This window comes from Phocoena phocoena, chromosome 3 (genome assembly GCF_963924675.1).
Source record: "Phocoena phocoena chromosome 3, mPhoPho1.1, whole genome shotgun sequence".
Lineage (NCBI taxonomy): Eukaryota > Metazoa > Chordata > Mammalia > Artiodactyla > Phocoenidae > Phocoena > Phocoena phocoena.
The window spans coordinates 76596056-76619174 of NC_089221.1; the positions used below are offsets into that span (position 1 = coordinate 76596056).

General features: G+C 37.6%; 1 protein-coding gene across 1 annotated transcript in view; it reads right to left on the reverse strand.

Annotated features, from left to right (window-relative positions):
• Positions 1 to 23119, reverse strand: part of KIAA0825 (KIAA0825 ortholog) — a 407465-nt gene that overhangs the window by 368199 nt on the left and 16147 nt on the right. The window lies entirely within an intron of this gene.

A 23119-nucleotide genomic window follows, 5' to 3' on the forward strand; every position in this document is an offset into this window, starting at 1 on the left:
GTGACAGTACTATCATTGTTATAATATACAGACTTGATCCAAGAGATGCTAGAAAACACATAAAGACATCCTGAAGTTGGGATACCTAAGAAAACCTTATCAACAAGATGATTCATAGATTACAGGCAAATGGATGACGGATGCACCTAGGAAAACGATATTCAAAACATCCCTTTTATTTTCATTGATTTTTCAAATGTTCCTAAAGAAACGTAGATCACAGAGAGTAAGGGATGGTTGCACCATATGAAATAAGCAATACCTTTCAATACAATTATATTTTTCTTGTTTAATTACTAGTTGCCCCAGAACTGTTTACTAAAACCATCTTTGGGGTTTCCCTGGTGGTCTAGTGGTTAAGACTCCATGCTTTCAATGCAGGGGGCTCGAGTTCAATCCCTGGTTGGGGAACTAAGATCCTACATGCTGCGTGGCACGTACAAAATATTTTTTTTTTAATTTTGTTTTAATTAAAAAAACTATTTCCCCACTCTTCCAGGTTATCTTATTAAAGTAAATTCTGATTCAGTTGATCTGGGGTTGGGATCTGAGATTCTGTGTTTCTAACAACCTCCCAAGTCAAGTCACCAAAGAGGTGGGTCTGTGGTCTAAACATTCAGTAGTAAGGTTCCACCAATCTAATTGACTTTCCCTGCAGCAAAATACACTGTTGTTATTCTTAGTTTTCGCCCTTTCTCTTTCTATATAATTTTAAAATCTTTTGTCAAGTACTCTCTCTTCCCTAACAAAATAGACAGTTAGGAATTTGATTGATCAAATTGGGCATCTGTAAAATCTTGAGTTTCCCAAGCCATGTGTATTGTATATCATTCCATTTATTAAGGTCTTATTGTCACAAAATAATGCTTTACTATTTTCCCCATGGGAGTTTTGCACATGTCTTGTTATGTCAGATGTACTCCCAGGAACTTCATATTTTGAATGTTAGTATAAATAATATCTCTTTGCAAGGGTTTTATCATGTTTTGTTTATATATGTATGTATTTGTATAATTTTTGTATATTGATGTGTTTATCCAGGATATTTTCTAAACTCTTATTATTTTTTCTGTGGTTTTACATCATACATTCATAATGAGTTTTACTTCTTCATTCTAAAATCTATACTTATTTCTTTATCTTGCCTTACTAAAAGAAAAAGAAAAGAAGTCAAATGATAAGTATATTACTTAATAGAGAAATCTATTTTATAATCTGTGATCTGCCAAAATGATCTCTTCAATAGGCTTAGGTCAACTAGAAAACTAATATGAAGAATGTTCCAGATGCTTCTCTTGATATTTATTGATTGTTCTCATACTTCTTGACTTTCTCTGGTGTCTGATATACAAGTGCTTAAATGTTACTAACATCCATTGTCCCAAGCTGACTTCCAGGTGATACTTCATCAGAAACAGACAAAAGCCCTCATGGACAACTTGGCCAGTCTAGGAACTAAATTTGAGCAAAACAGTAAGCAGAGGAATTATAACAAGAGGAATGGTTCAGTTCGGTCTAAGAACTAAGTGGAGATGCCCACACTAGGGAGCCATTACAGTGATACAACATATTACCTACACTACATAGCTGAAATCACAAGATTTCATGGAAAACCCATAAATAACTGAAATTGCTTTCTTGATAACATTGTCAGCCTGTAGGGTGAACTGTGCGTCTTGATAGCTTTCAGCCAATCAGTTCGACCACAGGAAAACATTAAGACTTACTGTTCCACAAACTGTCAATGTTGTTAATATTGGTTACCTGAGGAAAGGTAAATGTGCTTGATGGTGGGATGGAGAATGGGGTAAAGAAAGAGAAAGATGCAGTAACTAAAATAATAATAACCACTGCAGTAATAATAATAAAAATACAACAAACTATTCTTTAAAAATGGGTTCAAAATCCACTAAAATAATAATCATGAAGAAATATAGCAATGCAGAAAATGCTGAAAACGACAGATGAAAACAGGACCCAAGCACACACATACGCATTACATTGCAACTGTTTAACAATATGTGCACAAAATTTTTGGTTAGGAAAATCAATAAGCATGTATTTTCCCCCCTTCTCCTCTAGAGATTCCCTTAAAGAGATAAAAAAAGGTGTGTGTTGGGGTGAGGGAACAGGATGTAAACTCACAAAAATGAAGAGACTGAGAGAGGCATCACTACAAATTTGTACAAGGTAAGACAGATGAAAGAGCTTTCATGGTAAAAACAGATTGGAAAAAGCAAAACTCTAGAATGTGTGCAGAGAATGCTGAAATTAAAGGAATGTCCTATATCATTGGCAGAAGTGTGGAGTAAGAAGTGAAGCTAAAGTATGCAATCAATTGACTGCCCAAGAAACACTGAATCTCCCTCCCCTACCTTTTTGTACAGCAATTTCTTTTATTTTTTCCTTCTCCGTAGTTAAATATCTGACTGTGAGTAAAAACAAAAAAAAAAAGTAAATGGGAAAAGTGTTGTGTTTGAAGATATGAAATAACTATCTAGAAAATTAGGGATCGAAAGAGATGGGAGGGAGGGGATTAGGAAAACATGGTGGAGTCGAAGGACTTGAGCTCACCTCCTCATATGAAAACACCAAAATCAAAACTAACTTGAACAACCACTGAAAAAAAGACTGGAACATACCAAAAAAGATAATCCAAAGACAAAGAAGAAGCCACAACGAGACACTAGCAAGGGCACTTTCATCATATAATCAAATCCCATACCCGCTGGGTAGGCGAGCCACAAACTGGAAAATAATTATATCACAGAGGTTCTCCCACAGGAGTGAGAGTTCTGAGCCCCACACCAGGCTCCCCAGCCAGGGGGTCTGGCATCAGGAGGAAGAGCCCCCAGAGCATTTGGTATTGAAGGACAGTGGGCCTTGAGTGCAGTAGCTCCATAGGACTGGGGTAAACAGAGACTCCTCTCATGGAGGGCACACACAAAGTCTCATGTGCTCTGGAACCCAGGGCAAAGCAGTGACTCCATAGGAGCCACGGCCAGACCTACCTGCAAGTCTTGGAGGGTCTCCTGGGGAGGTGGGGGTCATATGTGGCTCACTGTGGAGATAAGGACACTGATAGTAGAGGCCCCAGGGAATATTTAGCGTGAGCACTCCTGGACATTGCCATTTTGGCACTGAGACCTGGCCCCATCCAACAGCCTGCAGGCTCCAGTGCTGGGATGCCTCCAGCCAAACAACCAACAATGTGGGAACACAGCCCCACCCATCAGCAGACAGGGTGCCTAAAGTCATCCTGAGCCCACAGCTGCCTCTAAACACAACCCTTGACATGGCCCTGGCCTTCAGAGGTAAAGACCCAGCTCCATCCACCAGTGGGCAGGTACCAGTCCTGCTCACCAGGAAGCCTGCACAAGCACCTTGACCAACCTCACCCACCAGGGAGCAAACACCAGACACAAGAGGAACTACAATCCTGCAGCCTGTGGAACAGAGAACACAAATGCAGAAAACTAGAGGAAGGGAAGAAAAAGAACTACAAAAACAAATCCAAAACAATTAACAAAATGGCAATGAGAACACATATATCGATAATTACCTTAAATGTAAATGGATTAAATGCTCCAACCAAAAGACAAAGACTGGCTGAATGGATACAAAAACAATATCCATTTGTATGTTGTCTACAAGAGACCCACTTCAGATCTAGGAACACATACAGACTGAAAGTCAGGGGATGGAAAAAGATATTCCATGCAAATGGAAATCAAAAGAAAGCTGGAGTAGAATACTCATATCAGACAAAATAGATTTTAAAATAAAGACTGTAAACAAAAGACAAAGAAAGACACTACATAATGATCAAGGGATCAATCAAAGAAGAAGATAAAGCAATTGTAAATATATATGCACTCAATATAGGAACACCTTAATATATAAGGCAAACGCTAATAGCCATAAAAAGAGAAATTGACAGTAACACAATAAAGGTGGGGGACTTTAGCTCCCCACTTAAATCAATGGACAGAACATCCATAAAGAAAATCAATAAGAAAACACAGGCCTTAAATGACACATTAGACCAGATGGACTTAATTGATATTTATACAACATTCCACCCACCCAAGTACACATGGAACATTCTCCAGGATAGAGCACATGCTGGGCCACAAAGCAAGCCTTGGCGAATTTGAGAAAATTGAAATCATATCAAGCAACTTTTCCGACCACAACACTATGAGATTAGAAATCAAATACAAGAAAAAAACTGTAAAAAACACAAACACATGGAGATTAAACAATATGTTACTAAACAATCAATGGATCATTGAATAAGTCAAAGAGGAAATGAAAAAAATACCTAGACACAAATGAAAGAGAAAACACAATGATCCATAACCTAGGGTACACAGCAAAAGCAGTTCTAAGAGGGAAGTTTATAGTGATACAATCTTACCTCAGGAAATAAGAAAAAACTCAAACAACCAAACATTTCACCTAAACCAACTAAAGAAAGAAGAACAAATAAAACCCAAAGTTAGTAGAAGGAGAGAAATCATAAAGATCAGAGCAGAGAAAATGAAATAAAGATGAAGAAACAATAGAAAAGATCAATGAAACTAAAAGCTGATTCTGTGAAAAGATAAACAAAATTTATAAACCTTTAGCCAGAGAAAAAAAGGAGCAGGCCCAAATCAATAAAATTAGAAATGAAAAAGAAGTTACAACAGACACCACAGAAATACAAAGGATGATAGAGATTACTACAGGCAACTATATGCCAATAAAATGGACAACCTGGAAGAAATGGAAAAATTCTTTTTTTTTAAATTTTATTTACCTTAATTATTTATTTTTGGTTGTGCCAGGTCTTAACTGCAGCCAGTGGGCTCCTTAGTTTCAGCCAGCGGGCTCCTTAATTGTGGCATGTGCACTCTTAGTTGCAGCATGCATGTGGAATCTAGTTCCCTGACCAGGGATTGAACCCTTGTTCCCTGAATTGGGAGGTAAATTCTTAACCAACACACCAACATGGAAGTCTCTGGATGAATTCTTAAAAGGTACAATCTTCCAAGACTCAACCTGGAAGAAAGAGAAAATATGAACAGACCAATCACAAGTACTGAAATTGAAACTGTGATTAAAAAACTTGCAACAAACAAAAGTCCAGGACCAGATCGCTACACAGACGAATTCTATCAAACATTTAGAGAAGAGTTAACACTTATCCTTCTGAAACTATTCCAAAAAATTGCAGAGGGAGTAACACTTTCAAATTCATTCTATGAGGCCACCATCATCCTGATATGAAAACCAGACAAAGATACCATAAAAAAAGAAAACTAGGGACTTCCCTGGTGGTGCAGTGGTTGAGAGTCCACCTGCTGATGCAGGGGACACGGGTTCGTGCCCTGGTCCGGGAAGATCCCACATGCCGTGGAGCAGCTGGGCCTGTGAGCCATGGCCGCTGAGCCTGCGCGTCTGGAGCCTGTGCTCCGCAATGGGAGAGGCCCACATGCCGCAAAAATAAATAAATAAATAAAAATTAAAAAAAAGAAAACTAGAGGCCAATATCACTGATGAACATAGATGCAAAAATCCTCAACAAAATGCTAGCAAATCAAATCCAGCAATATATTAAAAAGATACACCATGACGAAGTGGGATTTATTCCAGGGATGCAAGGATTCTTCAACATAGACAAATCAATCAATGTGATACACCATATTAACAAATTGAAGAATAAAAACCACATGATCATCTTAATAGATGCAGAAAAAGCTTTTGACAAAATTCAACACCCATTTATTATAAAACTCAACAGAAACTGGGCACACAGGGAACCTACCTCAACATAATAAAGGCCACATATGATAAACATCATACTCGACAAGGAAAACCTGAAAGCTGAAAGATCAGGAGTAAGACAAGGATGTCCACTCTCTCCACTTTTATTCAACATAGTTTTGCAAGTCCTAGCCATGCCAATCAGAGAAGAAAAAGAAATTAAAAGAATCCAAATTGGAAAAGATGAAGTAAAACCAGCACTGATTGCAGATGACATGATTCTACACACAGAAAATCCTAAAGATGCTACCAGAAAACTTCTAGGGCTCATCAGTGAATTTGGTAAAATTGCAGGATAAAAAATTAACACATAGAAATCTCTTGCATTTCTATACACTAACAACAAAAGATCAGAAAGAGAAATTAAGCAAACAATCCCAATTACTATCACAAGAAATTAAGCACACAATCCCAATTACTATCACATCAAAAACAATAAAATACCTGGGAATAAATCTACCTAAGGAGGCAAAAAATCTATACTCTGCAAACTATAAGAGACTGATGAAAGAAGTAGGAAATGACACAAACAGATGGAAAGGTATACCATGTTCTTGGATTGGAAGAATCAATATTTTCAAAACGACTATATTACCCAAGGCAATCTACATTTTCAGTGCCATCCCTATCAAATTACCAATGGCATTTTTCACAAAACTAGAACAAAAAATTTTTTAATTTGTATGGAAACACAAAACATAACGCAATCCTGAGCAAGAAAAACGGAGCTGGAGGAATCAGGTTCCCTGACTCAGACTATACTACAAAGCTACAGTAATCAAAACAGTATGGTACTGGCACAAAAACAGAAATATAGATCAACGGAACAGGATAGAAAGCCCAGAAATAAACCCACGCATCTATGGTTCATTAGTCTACGACAATGGAGGCAAGAATATACAGTGGAGAAAAGACAGTCTCTTCAGTAAGTGGTGCTGGGAAAACTGGACAACTGCATGGAAAAGAATGAAATTAGAACATTCTTTAATAACATACACAAAAATAAACTCAAAAAGGATTAAAGACCTAAGTGTAAGACTGGATACTATAAAACTCTTAGAGGAAAACATAGGCAGACCACTCTTTGACATAAATCGTAGCAATATCTTTTTGGATCCGCCTCCTAGAGTAATGAATATAAAAACAACAACAAAAAAAACCTAAATGGGAACTAACTAAACTTAAAAGCTTTTGCTCAGCAAAGAAAACCATACACAAAATGAAAAAAAATCCCACAAAATGGGAGAAAATATTTGCAAATGAAGCAATAAACAAGGGATTAGTCTCCAAAATATACAAGCAGCTCATGCAGCTCAATATCAAAAAAAACCCAAACAACCCAATCAAAAAACGGGCAGATCTAAATAGACATTTATCCAAAGACATACAGGTAGCCAAAAAGCACATGAAAAGTTGCTCATGGCTTCCCTGGTGGCGCAGTGGTTGAGAGTCCGCCTGCCGATGCAGGGGACATGGGTTCGTGCCCTGCTTGGAGAAGATCCCACATGCCGCGGAGCGGCCGGGCCCATGAGCCATGGCCACTGAGCTTGCACAACCGGAGCCTGTGCTCCGCAACGGGAGAGGCCACAACAGTGAGACGCCCAAGTACCGCAAAAAAAAAAAAAAAAAGTTGCTCAACATTGCTAATTATTAGCAAAATGCAAATCAAAACTATAATAAGGTATCACCTCACACAGGTCAGAAGGGCTGTCATCAAAAAGTCCACAAACAATAAATACTGGAGAGGGTGTGGAGAAAAGGGAAGCAACCTACACTGTTGGTGGGAATGTAAATTGGTACAACCACTATGTAGAACAGTATGGAGGTTCCTTAAAAAAACTTAAAATAGAACTACCATATGATTCAGCATTCCCACTCCTGGGCATATATTCAAACAAAACTCTAATTCAAGAAGATACATGCACCCATGTGTTCATAGCAGCACTATTCACAATAAGCAAGACATGGAAGCCACCTAAATGCCCATTGACAGAGGAATGAATAAAGAAGATGTGGTACATATACACAATGGGATATTACTGAGCCATAAAAAAGAATGAAATAATGCCATTTGCAGCAACACGCTGGACCTAGAGATTATTATACTAAGTGAAGTAAGTCAGACAGCGAAAGACAAATACCCTATGATATCACTTATATGTGGAATCTAAAAAAATGATATATGAACTTATTTATAAAACAGCAACACAGGGGCTGGCCTGGTGGCGCAGTGGTTGAGAGTCTGCCTACCATGCAGGGGACATGGGTTCGTGCCCCAGTCCAGGAGGATCCCACATGCCGCGGAGCAGCTGCGTTCGTGAGCCATGGCCACTGAGCCTGTGCGTCCGGAGCCTGTGCTCCACAATGGGAAAGGCCACAACAGTGAGAGGCCCGCATACCGCAAAAAAAAAAAAAAAAAAAAAAAAAAAACACAAAACAGTGACAGACTTCAAAAACAAATTTACAGTTACCAAAGGGGAAAGGTTGGGGGGTGATAAATTAGGAGTTTGGGTTTAACATATACACACTACTATATATAAAATAGAAAACGAGGAAAGGTAGCATGTTCCCCAAAGAAAAGTCTGTCTCATTCTGGCCTTTAGCTGACTTCCATCATAATCATGGTAACCCACCTATTCACTCTAAAGCAAACTGTACCAGTCAAATCAGTGCCATCCAAATATAGTTTCTAGGCAGCTTTTTGATTTTCTTCTTTCAATTATGAATGCACAGTCAAGGACAATTGGGTATTTGAAGAAAATTTTTTTTCACATTTGAAACCAATGTAAAACAATAATCAGCCCCCAAAGAAAATGGAGATAAGTCCATTAATAGAACATGTAAATTTTCCATCATCCTAAGAGAGTAAAGAAAAAAATGTACACATAATACACGAGCAGAAGCAGCACATCCAGTTATGGTTGAGTACAATCAGTAAATACTCTTCCAAAAAAGAAACTATAGAGGTAGACAAAATTGACAAATACAACCATTTTAGTCACCTAGAAATAGACCAAAGGAAGATAACAATTTGAAAAGCATTTATATTTGAAAAACTATTAATCTTTAGGTAGGAAAACTAGGACCCTCTGGTATTCTAGCCTAGAGCTACCCTTATCAACATCAACCACAACTCAGTGAGTACAGAGGTTCTTCCATGGTGGGGAAGGTTGTTAGAACCAGAAACATCTCTGCTGTGGTCAAAAGGGACTCACTGGTACTTGAGTGGTGGGTGATGTCCACCTCCAGCAGTGTTTCAGTGGAAGTGATGGCCTTAAAAAAGTGAGCAAGCAAGGAGAGTCAACAGCTCAATTAGGCCAAGGTTATGTTCACACTTGGGGCAAGGGTACTCTTGGCTATGGCTGAGAGTATGTACAATGGAAGCCTGAGAGGAACAAAGCTAGCCACACATTCCGGAGGCTGAACAATCACATGCACAAAGGAAATGTGAAAGAGCTCAGCAGAAAGCAAAAGCTGGGCACATTCAAAAACAATGTAAACTTTAAATACTTTCCTCTATCAATACAGAGATCCATGAGTACATGACAGATGACTTACTGACTTGAAGTGTTTGCACACATCCACTATCCAACCATCAGCTTATCATTTAAGCTTCACAGACACAGAGGCAAGTCCTAGGAAGCCAAATGTAAAACTCATAACAAGAATCTCAAAAAAAAAAAAAAAAAAAAAGGTCAGTGGCCACTTATCACAAGGGAGGTAGGTGTTACTGACTTAGTTTAGGCAAATTACTAAACAAGGAAACAAGCAAATAAACAAAGAAACATCAGGGAGAAAAAAAATTCAGAATCCAGAGTTGCTACAATATATGATCTAAAATATACAGTTTTCAGCAAGAAATTATGAGACATGCAAATAAATAGGGAAAAAGCAGCCAATAGAAACTAACTATCCCTGGATGTTGAATTTAAATGAAGACTTTAAAGCAGATATTATAAATACATTCCATGAACCAAAGGTGACCATATTTAAAGAATAAAAGGAAAGTACGGCAATGATGAATAAAAAACGTAAGAGATTCACAATAAGGAGAAATAAATTTTTTAAAAGAACCAAATGGAAATTTTGGACTTGAAAAGTGTTATTAAATGGAAAGTCACTATAGGAATTTGACAGCAGATTCAAGATGATCTGAAGAAAGAATTAGTGAATTTAAAATAGAGGAATATAAATTATCCAATCTGAAGAACAGAGAGAAAAAATAATTTTAAAAATGAACAGGACTTCCCTCATGGTGCAGTGGTTAGGAATCCGCCAGTCAATGCAGGGGACACAGGTTCAAGCCTTCGTCTGGGAAGATCCCACATGCCGCGGAGCAACTAAGCCGGTGCACCACAACTACTGAGCCTGTGCTCTAGAGCCCATGAGCCACAACTACTGAGCCTGCATGCCACAACTACTGAAGCCCGCGTGCCTAGATCCCGTGCTCTGCAACAAGAGAAGCCATCACAATGAGAAGCCCGTGCACCACGAAGAAGAGTAGCCCCTGCTCGCCACAACTAGAGAGAGTCCGTGTGCAGCAACGAAGACCTGGTGCAGCCAAAAATAAATAAATTAAATAATTTTTAAAAAAAAGAACAAAGACTCAGACATTTTGGAAAATCACAACTATATCAAAAAGCATGTAATGAGTATCCCAGAAGGAATGGAAACAGAAAAAGGGATAGAAAAAAATAGATAAAGAAATAAGGGATAAAAACATACCAAATTTGATGAAAAACATTCATCTACTCATCAAAGAAATTCAACAGACCCCACGCAGGACAAATATAAAGAGATGGATATTTCAACATAACATTATCAAACTACGGGTGAACAAAGAGAAAGAGAAAATCCTAAAAGCAGCAAGAGAAAAGTATATCATCACATATAGGTGAGCATCAATGAAACAATGGAGGCCAGAAGTCAGTGGAATGAGAAATTCAAAATGCTGAAAGAAAAAAAAAACTACTAATTATCCTATATCAAGAATAACTATGCTGTAAAGGAATTATACTGCAATAAATATGTTAAAAAATTAAAAAATAAAACTGGAGATAAATAAGGTAGAGGAAAAAAAAAAAGAATAACTAGCTTTAGGCTTCCTTGGTGGTACAATGGTTAGGAATCGGCTGGCCAATGCACAGGACACAGGTTTGAGCCCTGGTCTGGGAAGATACCACATGTCGAAGACCAACTAAACCTGTGTGCCACAACTACTGAGCCTGGGCTCTAGAGACACCGAGCCACAACTGCTGAGACCATGTGCCACAACTATGAAGCCCACGTGCCTAGAGCCTGTGCTCCGCAATAGGAGGAGCCACTGCATTGAGAAGCCCATGTACCATAACGAAGAGTAGCCCCCGCTCACCGCAACTGGAGAAAGCCTGCGTGCAGCAACGAAGATGCAATGTAGCCAAAAATAAAATTAATTAATTAATTAAAAAATAAAGAATAACTACCTTTTAAATTGAGGCAAAATAGAGCCATCACTTTTAACACTGAAGATGAAATAAAGATTGAGAATTTGTTGTTAGCAGATGGGTCTTAAAAAAATATTAAGGAAAATCCTTCAAGCGGCAAGGAATTGACACCAGATAGTAATTTAAATACAAAGTAAGAAATAAAGAGCTCCAGAAATGGTAAATATGTGGGCTAATATAAAAGGCTCTAGAAAATATTATCTCATTTCTTTTAATTGAACTCTTTAAAAGACATAGATTGCATAAAGCAACAACTATAGTAATGCATTAATTATTTTAAAACATGTAGAGATGTAACACATATGACAATAATAGCAGAAAGGACAGGAAGGAATAAAACTATGCTGAGGGGACTTCCCTGGTGGTGCAGTGGTTAGGAATCCGCCTGCCAATGTGGGGTACATGGGTTCGAGCCCTGGTCCGGGAGGATCCCACATGCCGTGGAGCAACTAAGCCCGTGCGCCTAGAGCCCATGCTCTGCAACAAGAGAAGCCCCCCACTCACCGCAACTAGAGAAAGCCCACGGGCAGAAACGAAGACCCAATGCAGCCAAAACTAGAATTTAAAATAATAATAATAAGAAGAAATAAATAATTAAAAAAAAAACTATGCTGACAGAAAATTTCTCTATTTTATCAAAATTAAGTCAGTAGTAACCGGTTGCATTAAGCTGGCTGTGGTAAGTTAAGATGTAGACTATGTTCTCTAGTGTAAACACTAAGAAAATAACTTTTTAAAAGGTAAAGTACCACTAGAAATTAAAATATGACTATATTAAAAATATTTATCTAATACCAAAGAAGGCAACCAAAGTAGAAGAAAGAAATAAAAGAGACAAGTCATATAAAAACAATGCAATATGTAAAAATATATTAAAAAAAGGAAAATATAAACGTGATCATGCTAAAAAGTACATTAAATATGAAAGGTCTAAACACCTCAATCCAAAGGCAGGAAAAGTTAGACTAGATAAAAATGCAAGATGCAACCATGTGTCATCTATACAAGACATATTTTGCATTCAAAGACAATAGATTAAAAGTTAAAAGATGGAAGAGATATGCCATACAATAGCTGAAGTTACTGTACTAATATTAGACAAAAAAGCCTTCAAGAAATAGTACTTATAGGGGTTCTGGAAGAAGAAGAGAAAAAGAAAGAGACTGAAAAAATATTTGAAGAGATTATACTTGAAAACTTCCCTAATATGGGAAAGGAAATAGTTAATCAAGTCCAGGAAGCACAGAGAGTCCCATACAGGATAAATCCAAGGAGAAACATGATAAGACACATATTAATCAAACTGTCAAAAATTAAATACAAAGAAAACATATTAAAAGCAGCAAGGGAAAAACAACAAATAACACACAAGGGAATCCCCATAAGGTTAACAGCTGATCTTTCAGCAGAAACTCTGCAAGCCAAAAGGGACTGGCAGGACATATTTAAAGTGATGAAGGAGAAAAACCTACAACCAAGATTACTCTACCCAGCAAGGATCTCATTCAGATGTGATGGAGAAATGAAACCCTTCACAGACAAGCAAAAGCTGAGAGAATTCAGCACCACCAAACCAGCTTTACAACAAATGCTAAAGTATCTTCTCTAGGCAAGAAATACAAGAGAAGGAAAGCACCTACAATAACAAACCCAAACAATTAAGAAAATGGAAATAGGAACATACATATCGATAATAACTTTAAATGTAAATGGATTAAATGCTCCCACCAAAAGACACAGACAGGGGCTTCCCTGGTGGCACAGTTGTTGGAGTTGGCCTGCCAATGCAGGGGACACAGGTTCGTGCCCTGGTCCAGGAAGATCCCACATGCTGTGGAGTGGCTAGGCCCGTGAGCCATGGCCGCTGAGCCTGCGTGTCTGGAGCCTGTGCTCCACAACGGGAGAGCCCACAACAGTGAGAGGCCCGTGTACCGCAAAAAAAAAAAAAAAAAAAAAAGACAGACTGGCTGAATGTATACAAAAAGAAGACCAATATATATGCTGTCTACAAGAGACCCACTTCAGACCTAGAGACACATACACACTGAAAGTGAGGGGATGGAAAAGATATTCCATGCAAATGGAAACCAAAGAAAGCTGGAGTAGCAATTCTCATATCAGACAAAATAGACCTCAAAATAAAGACTATTAGAGGAGACAAAGAAGGACACTACATAATGATCAAGGGATCAATCAAAGAAGAAGATATAACAATTGTAAATATTTATGCACCCAACATAGGAACACCTGAATACAGAAGGCAAATACTAAAAGCCATAAAAGGGGAAATAGACAGTAACACATTCATAGTAGGGGACTTTAACACCCCACTTTCACCAACAGACAGATCATCCAAAATGAAAATAAATAAGGAAACACAAACTTTAAATGATACATTAAACAAGATGGACTTCATTGATATTTATAGGACATTCCATCTAAAGACAACAGGATACACATTTTTCTCAAATGCTCATGGAACATTCTCCAGGATATATCATATCTTGGGTCACAAATCAAGCCTTGGTAAATTTGACAAAATTAAAATAGTATCAAGTATCTTTTCCGACCACAATGCTATGAGACTAGATATCAATTACAGGAAACGATCTGTAAAAAATACAAACATATGGAGGCTAAACAATACACTACTTAATAACGAAGTGATCACTGAAGAAATGAAAGAGGAAATCAAAAAATACCTAGAAACAAATGACAATGGAGACACGGCAACGCAAAACCTATGGGATGCAGCAAAAGCAGTTCTAAGAGGGAAGTTTATAGCAATATAATCCTACCTTAAGAAACAGGAAACATCCCGAATGAACAACCTAACTTTGCACCTAAATCAATTAGAGAACGAAGAACAAAAAAAACCCAAAGTTAGCAGAAGGAAAGAAATCATAAAGATCAGATAAGAAATAAATGAAAAAGAAATGAAGGAAACGATAACAAAGATCAATAAAGCTAAAGCTGGTTCTGTGAGAGGATAAAAAAAAATTAAAAACCATTAGCCAGACTCATCAAGAAAAAAAGGGAGAGGACTCAAATCAGTAGAATTAAAAATGAAAAAGGAAAAGTAACAACTGACACTGCAGAAATACAAAAGATCATGAGAGATTACTACAAGCAACTCTATGCCAATAAAATGGACAACCTGGAAGAAATGGACAAATTCTTAGAAATGCACAACCTGCTAAGACTGAATCAGGAAGAAATAGAAAATATGAACAGACCAATCACAAGCACTGAAATTGAAACTGTGATTAAAAATCTTCCAACAAACAAAAGCCCAGGACCAGATGGCTTCACAGGCGAATTCTATCAAACATTTAGAGAAGAGCTAACACCTATCTTTCTCAAACTCTTCCAAAATGTAGCAGAGGGAGGAACACTCCCAAACTCATTCTACGAGGCAACCATCACCCTGATACCAAAACCAGACAAGGATGTCACAAAGAAAGAAAACTACAGGCCAATACACTGAGGAACATAGATGCAAAAATCCTCAACAAAATATTAGCAAACAGAATCCAACAGCATATTAAGAGGATCACACCATGATACAGTGTGGTTAATTCCAAGAATGCAAGGATTCTTCAATACATGCAAACCAATCAATGTGATACACCATACTAACAAATTGAAGGAGAAAAACCATCTGGTCATCTCAATAGATGCAGAGAAAGCTTTCGACAAAATTCAACACACATTTATGATAAAAACCCTCCTGAAAGTAGGCATAGAGGGAACTTTCCTCAACATAATAAAGGTTATATATGACAAACCCACAGCCAACATCGTCCTCAATGTTTAAAACTGAAAGCATTTCCACTAAGATCAGGAAAAAGACAAGGTTGCACACTCTCACCACTCTTATTCAACATAGTTTTGGAAGTTTTAGCCACAGCAATCAGAGAAGAAAAGGAAATAAAAGGAATCCATATCAGAAAAGAAGAAGTAAAGCTGTCACTGTTTGCAGATGACATGATACTATACATAGAGAATCCTAAAGATGCTACCAGAAAACTACTAGAGCTAATCAATGAATTTGGTAGAGTAGCAGGATACAAAATTAATGCACAGATATATCTGGCATTCCTATACACTAATGATGAAAAATCTGAAAGTGAAATCAAGAAAACACTCCCATTTACCATTGCAACAAAAAGAATAAAATATCTAAGAATAAACCTACCTAAGGAGACAAAAGACCTGTATGCAGAAAATTATAAGACTCTGATGAAAGAAATTAAAGATGATACAAATAGATGGAGAGATATACCATGTTCTTGGATTGGAAGAATCAACATTGTGAAAATGACTCTACTACCCAAAGCAATCTACAGAGTCAATGCAATCCCTATCAAACTACCACTGGCATTTTTCACAGAACGAGAACAAAAAATTTCACAATTTGTATGGAAACACAAAAGACCCCGAATAGCCAAAGCAATCTTTAGAATGAAAAAAGGAGCTGGAGGAATAAGGCTCCCTGACTTCAGACTATATTACAAAGCAACAGTAATCAAGACAGTATGGTACTGGCACAAAAACAGAAAGATAGATCAGTGGAACAGGATAGAAAGCCCAGAGATAAACCCACGCACATATGGACACCTTATCTTTGATAAAGGAGGCAGGAATGTACAGTGGAGAAAGGACAGCCTCTTCAATAAATGGTGCTGGGAAAACTGGACAGGTACATGTAAAAGTATGAGATTAGATCACTCCCTAACACCATACACAAAAATAAGCTCAAAATGGATTAAAGACCTAAATGTAAGGCCAGAAACTATCAAACTCTTAGAAGAAAACATAGGAAGAACACTCTATGACATAAATCACAGCAAGATCCTTTCTGACCCACCTCCTAGAGTAATGGAAATAAAAACAAAAATAAACAAATGGGACCTAATGAAACTTCAAAGCTTTTGCACAGCAAAGGAAACCATAACCAAGACCAAAAGACAACCCTCAGAATGGGAGAAAACATTTGCAAATGAAGCAACTGACAAAGGATTAATCTCCAAAATTTACAAGCAGCTCATGCAGCTCAATAACAAAAAAACAAACAACCCCATCCAAAAATGGGCAGAAGACCTAAATAGACATTTCTCCAAAGAAGATATACAGAATGCCAACAAACACATGAAAGAATGCTCAACATCATTAATCATTAGAGAAATGCAAATCAAAACTACAATGAGATATCATCTCACACCAGTCAGAATGGCCATCATCAAAAAATCAAGAAACAATAAATGCTGGAGAGGGTGTGGAGAAAAGGGGACACTCTTGCACTGCTGGTGGGAATGTGAATTGGTTCAGCCACTGTGGAGAACAGTATGGAGGTTCCTTAAAAAACTACAAATAGAATTACCATATGACCCAGCAATCCCACTACTTGGCATATACCCTGAGAAAACCAAAATTCAAAGAGAGTCATGTACCAAAATGTTCATTGCAGCTCTATTTACAATAGCCAGGACATGGAAACAACCTAAGCGCCCATCATCGGATAAATGGATAAAGAAGATGTGGCACATATACACAATGGAATATTACTCAGCCTTAAAAAGAAATGAAATTGAGCTATTTGTAATGAGATGGATAGACCTAGAATCTGTCATACAGAGTGAAGTAAGTCAGAAAGAAAAAGACAAATACCGTATGCTAACACATATATATGGAATTTAAGGGAAAAAAATGTCATGAAGAACCTAGGGGTAAGATAGGAATAAAGACGCAGACCTACTGGAGAACGGACTTAAGGATATGGGGAGGGGGAAGGGTGAGTTTTGACAGGGCGAGAGAGAGTCATGGACATATACACACTAACAAACGTAGTAAGGTAGATAGCTGGGGGGAAGCAGCCGCAAGGCACAGGGATATTAGCTCGGTGCTTTGTGACAGCCTGGAAGGGTGGGATGGGGAGAGTGGGAGGGAGGGAGACGCAAGAGGGAAGACATATGGGAACATATGTATATGTATAGCTGATTCACTTTGTTGTAAAGCAGAAACTAACACACCATTGTAAAGCAATTATACCCCAATAAAGATGTTTAAAAAAAAAAAAAAAAAAATTTTTGGAAAATTCCCAATATTTGGAAGTTAAAGAACATACTTTTAAACAACAACAAGTCAAAAAAGGAATCACAGGGGATATTAGAAAGTATTTTTTACTGAATGATAGTGAAACACAATTTGTCACATTTTATGGCATACATAAAAAGCTATAGAAGGAAATCTATAGCTTTAAACACATATCAAAAAAGAAGAAAGGTGTAGAATAAGTACCTCAAGATTCAATCTTAGGACACTAGAAAAAGAAAAGCAAACCACATGCAAAGCAAGGAGATGAAAGGCAACATAAAGGATTACAGCAGAAATAAATGATACAGAAAAGAGAAAAGCAATAGACAATAAAAACAAAAGTTGGTTTTTGAAAATATTAACAAAATTGCAAACGCTTAGCTAGACGATCAAGAGAAAAAGAAAAAGGGCATAAATTACCAAAATAATGAATGAAAAATATATCACTACTGGTCATACAGAAATCGAAAAGATTATAAAACAACACAATGAACAACTTTATGCCAAAAAGTAGACACACAGATGAGATGGACACATTTTTAGAAAGACATAAATGACCAAAACCAAATCAAGAAAAACTGTAAAAACTGAACAGACCTAAAACAAGTAAAGAAGTTGAATTAGTAATTCAAAATCTCCCCACAAGGAAAAGCAAAGACCAAGGTCTTCACTGAATTCTATAAAATAAAAATAATAATAATAATACCAACATTTCACAAACTCTTTTAGAAAACAGAGGAAAAAAACCTTCCTAACTCATTCTATGACAACAGTATTACCCTGAAAACAAAGCCAAACAAACACATCAGAAGAAAATAAAACTGTAGACTAAATGCCTATATTAAAAAGGAAAGATCTAAAATCAATACCATAATCATCAACCTTAAGAAACTAGAAAAAGAAGAGCAAGCTAAACCTAAAGCAAGCCGAAGGAAGAAAACATCATGCGCGCACACACACACACACACACACACACACACACACACACAGAAAAGAGAGGTAAGATTGAAATTGCAAAAATTAGGAATGAAAGAAGGAACACTATTACTGACCTTACAGAAAAAAAGAGATTAGAAGGGGATACAATGTACAGTTGTACATCATTAAATTTTATAACCTAGATGAAACAGACAAATTCCCAAAAAGACACAAAGTACTGAAATGACTGGATACTAAAAAATATGAAAAGACCTATAACAAAAAAGCAGATTGAATTAATGATCAAAAACTTTCTCACAAAGACAAACCCAGATCAGATGGTTTCATTGGTGAATTCTACCAGAAATTAACACCAATCCTTCACAAACTCTCCCAAAAACAGAAGCGGAGGGAACACTTCTCAACTCATTCTCTAAGGCCAGTATTACCTTGATACTAAAACCAGACAAAAACATTACAAGAAAAGAAAACTATAGACCAATATTCCTTATGAATATATAGGCTAAAATACTCAACAAACTATTAACAAATTGAATCCAGCAACATATAAAAAGCATTTTACACCATGACTAAGTGGCATTTATCCCAGGAATGTAAGATTGAATCAACACAGGAAAATGAACCAATGTAATACACCTCGTTAATAGAATATAGGACAAAAACTATGTGATGATCTACATAGATGCAGAGAAGAATGTGTGAAAATCCAACACCCTTTCATGACTAAAAAAACTCAACAAACCAGGAGTAGAAGGGAATTTCACCAACTTGATAAAAGACATTTACGAAAAACTCACAACTAACTTCATACTTAATGGTGAAAGACAGAAAGCTTTGCCCTTAAGATCAGGAACAAGACAAGTGTGTCCGTTTTTAACCCTTCTGTTCAATACTGTACTGGAAGTTCTAGCCAGGACAATTAGGCAAGAAAAGTAAATACAAGGCATCCAGACTGGAAAGGAAGAAGTAAAACTATTCCAAACTGGAAAAGAAGAAGTAAAACTCTCTCTTCTTATAGATGACATGATCTTGTATGTAGAAAGTCCTAAGGAATTCTAAAACAAACCAAAAACTCAAACTATTGGAGCTAATAAATACACTCAACAAAGTTTGCAGAAAATAAGATTAATAAACAGAAACAAATTATATTTAATATGCTAGCAATTAACAATTTTAAAATGAAATTAGGAAAGAAATTCCATTTACAAGAGCATCAAATAGAATAAAATATTTAGGAAAACATTTAACAAAAGAAGTGCAAGACCTATCCACTGAAAGATCTAAATACATGAAAAGTCCATTGTTTATGGACTGAAAGATTTAATATTGTTAAAGTGGCAATACTTCTCAAATTAATATACAGATTCAATGCAATCTCTATCAAAAACCCAGCTGCCTATTAACAAACTGATCTTAAAATTTATTTATATGGAAATGCAAGAGACAGTCAAAAAAATCTTGAAAAAGAAGAATGGAGTTAGAGAACTCACATTTCCTACTTTTCAAAACTTACTACAGAGCTGCAGTAATCAAGACTGTGTGATAGGATAGGCATAAAGATAGACATGTAATCAATGGAATAGAATGGAGAGTGCAAAAATAAACCCATACAATGTTCAATTGATTTTTGGTAAGGGGTTCAAGAATATTCAATAGGGAAAGATTGTCTTTTCAAGCAAAGTTGCTGAGACAACTGAATACCAACATGCAAAAGAATGAAGTCGAACTCCTTCATCTAAAGACATACAAAATTTAACTCAAAATCGATCAATGACCTAAACACAAGTGATAAAATACATACAATTTTTAGAAGAAAACACAGGTGTAAAATCAAGAACATTTGTGCTTCAAAGGATGACATCAATAAAGTGAAAAAACCACCTACGTGAAAAACAACCTACTGAGTGGGAGAAAATATTTGCAAATCAAATATCTGATAAGGAGATAGTATCCCAAAATCTATACAGAACTATTACAGCTCAACAATACAATGACAAGTAATTCAATTTAAAAATGACAAAGGGGGACTTCCCTGATGGTCCAGTGGTAAAGAATCTGCCTTCCAATGCAGGGGACGTGAGCGTGATACCTGGTCGGGGAATTAAGATCCCACGTGCCGCGGGGCAACAAAGCCCATGCACCACAACTACTGAGCTCATGTGCCCCAACTAGAGAGTCCATAGGCCACAAACTACAGAGCCCATGCTCTCTGGAGCCCACGTCACAACTAGACAAGAGAAAACCCGCACTCTACAACTAGAGAGAAGCCCGCACACCGCAAGGAAGAGCCTGCCTGCCACAACAAGCACCATAATGAAAAATCCCACATGCCTCAACAAAGACCCCACACAGCTAAATAAATAATAAATAAATAAATATTGTTTTAAAAAATAACAAAAGATTTGAATAGACATATGTCCAAAGGAGATAGACAAATGGCCAATAAGTACATGAAATGATGTTGAGCATCATTAATTATCAGATAAATACAAATTGAGACCATGTAAGATACCACTTCACAACTCACTAGAATGGCTATAATCAAAAGACAGACACTAACATGTTTTGGGGAGGATGTGAAAAAACTGAAACCATCTTACATTGCTAGTGGGATTGTAAAGGTCTCCCTCCCCAACCCCGCTCAGTGGGGTATTTCATTTGCATTTTGCATTTTGTAATTATTTTTGTGATCTCTCCCACTACACTGAAGCATTTGAGACTAGGACTAGGTCTCTTTCCCTCACTTGAGTATATCAGTTAGAGCAACTGTCATTCTGTGCTACCCGCAATCACTGATTTGCTTACCTCTCTCAACCACTAGACTATAATCTTCTTAAGAGAGAAACTGTGCTTTCTTTATTTTTGCATCCTAGTACCTAGCCTAGTAGTTAACACACAGGAAATACAAAAGAAAAAATTAAATAAGAGATTCCAAAGTATGGTACACAGATCTCTGGTGGAGACCCAATATTCTTACAGAAGGTTCACAAGGTAAAAACTATTTTCATAGTAATAAGACATTACAAGCCATTTCAATAGGTCGACATTTGTACTAAATGCAAAAGCAACAATGCCCTAGCACAAATTATAATCCCCAAACTGTGTTAGTTTTACTAGTTTTCTATTGCTACTGTAATAAGTTGCCACAAATTTATTGTCATAAAGCCACAAAAATTTATTATCTTACAGTTCTCCTGGTTAAAGACCATTTCAGGGTCTCACTAGGCTAAAACCAAATGCTCAGCAGTTGCATTCCTTTCTGGAGGCTCTGAAGACAATCCGTTATTTCCTTGCATTTTTTAGCTTCTAGAGGCTGCTCTCATTCCTTAGCTGGTGGCCCACTTCCCCCATTTTCTAGCTAGCTATGTGAGTCCTTTTCATATTTCATCACTCTGAATTACTCTTCTGCCTCCTTCTTCCACTTTGGAGAACCACTGTAATTACACTGCACCCATTCAGATAATCCAGGATAATCTGAATATTTTAAAGGAAACTGACTAGCAAATTTACGTCCCCTTTGCTATATAACATAACATAGTCACAGGTTCTAGGGATTATGATGTAGGCGTTTCTGGGGGCCATTCTCCTGCCTACCCCTGTAGTCACATTTTTCACCATCACACAGTTAAAATAAAAAATAGTGGCAGGTTCACTTAATAATGTCCTTAATGAGGCACTAAAAATTAGTAATTTTATTAACTCAACCTTTGAATACACCACACATTTTCTCAAAATTAATTAAATTGAGCTGTCATTTCAAGGAAAATATTAGACAATATTTGTTGCCAATGATAAAATTAGAGCTTTTAAAGCAAAAACAAAGATCTTGGAAAATTCATATACTTGCAGATGGACAGTTTTGCAATATTTTAAGATTATCCTGAGGAAATTCCTGGTGATATTAACAAATGGGATTTTTTGATATTGTATAATGAAGTATATTAAGATTTGGAAGTCAAGCATACCTCAGTGAATCAATATTTTCATATGGCCAATGCATTATGTAACAAAAGTATGTGTTTGTAAAAGATTCATTCAAAGTGCAAGATTCGGGGCAGGCTTCAAGATGGCGGAACAGTAAGAAGTGGATATGACCTTCCTCCCCACAAATACATCAGGAATACATCTACATGTGGAACAGCTCCTACAAAACACCTACTGAACGCTGCCAGAAGACCTCAGACGTCCCAGGGGTCAAAGGCAAGAAACTCCCCACGTACCTGGGTAGGGCAAAAGAAAAAAGAAAAAACAGAGACAAAAGAATAGAGACGGGACCTGCACCAGTGGGAGGGAGCTGTGAAGGAGGAAAGGTTTCCACACACTAGGAAGCCGCTTCGTGGGCGGAGACTGCGGGTGGCGGAGGGGGGACCTTCGGAGCCACGGAGGAGAGCACAGCAACAGGGGTGCCGGAGGGCAAAGCAGAGAGATTCCCACACAGAGGATCGGTGCCGACCAGCACTCACCAGCCAGAGAGGCTTGTCTGCTCACCCGCCGGGGTGGGCGGGGGTGGGAGTTGAGGCTCAGGCTTCGGTCAGAGTGCCGGGAGAGGACTGGGGTTGGTAGCCTGAACACAGCCTGCAGGGGGTTAGTGCACCACGGCTAGCCGGGAGGGAGTCCGGGGAAAAGTCTGTACCTGCAGAAGAGGCAAGAGACTTTTTCTTCCCTCTTTGTTTCCTGGTGCGCCAGGAGAGGGGATTAAGAGCGCTGCTTAAAGGAGCTCCGGAGACGGGCGCAAGCCGCAGCTATCAGCGTGGACACCAGAGACGGGCATGAGATGCTAAGGCTGCTGC